Source organism: Tupaia chinensis, unplaced genomic scaffold (genome assembly GCF_000334495.1).
Source record: "Tupaia chinensis unplaced genomic scaffold, TupChi_1.0 Scaffold000197_1, whole genome shotgun sequence".
Classification (NCBI taxonomy): domain Eukaryota; kingdom Metazoa; phylum Chordata; class Mammalia; order Scandentia; family Tupaiidae; genus Tupaia; species Tupaia belangeri.
This window is the reverse complement of record NW_006159672.1, coordinates 6,600,782-6,601,017: the sequence shown is the minus strand read 5'-3', so window position 1 is coordinate 6,601,017 and position 236 is coordinate 6,600,782.

Sequence of the window (236 nt, the reverse complement as noted above, 5' to 3'; positions counted from 1 at the left end):
ACTGAGCGAGCCGAGTGGATCCTCAAATCTGCATTCTTTCGAGCGATAAAATATGTTCTCGTATTTTTTCCTGATTTCCCATTAAAACCTTTGCCTAACTAAACTCCCATCCAACGGGATTTATTCGTCCCGGGGGAGATAAATCAGGGGACAAATTTACAGCCCGGGAGGCACCTGCCGCGCTAATGGGCCCTTCATGGAGTGCGCGGCCGGCGGGGGCGCGCGCAGACGGGCGG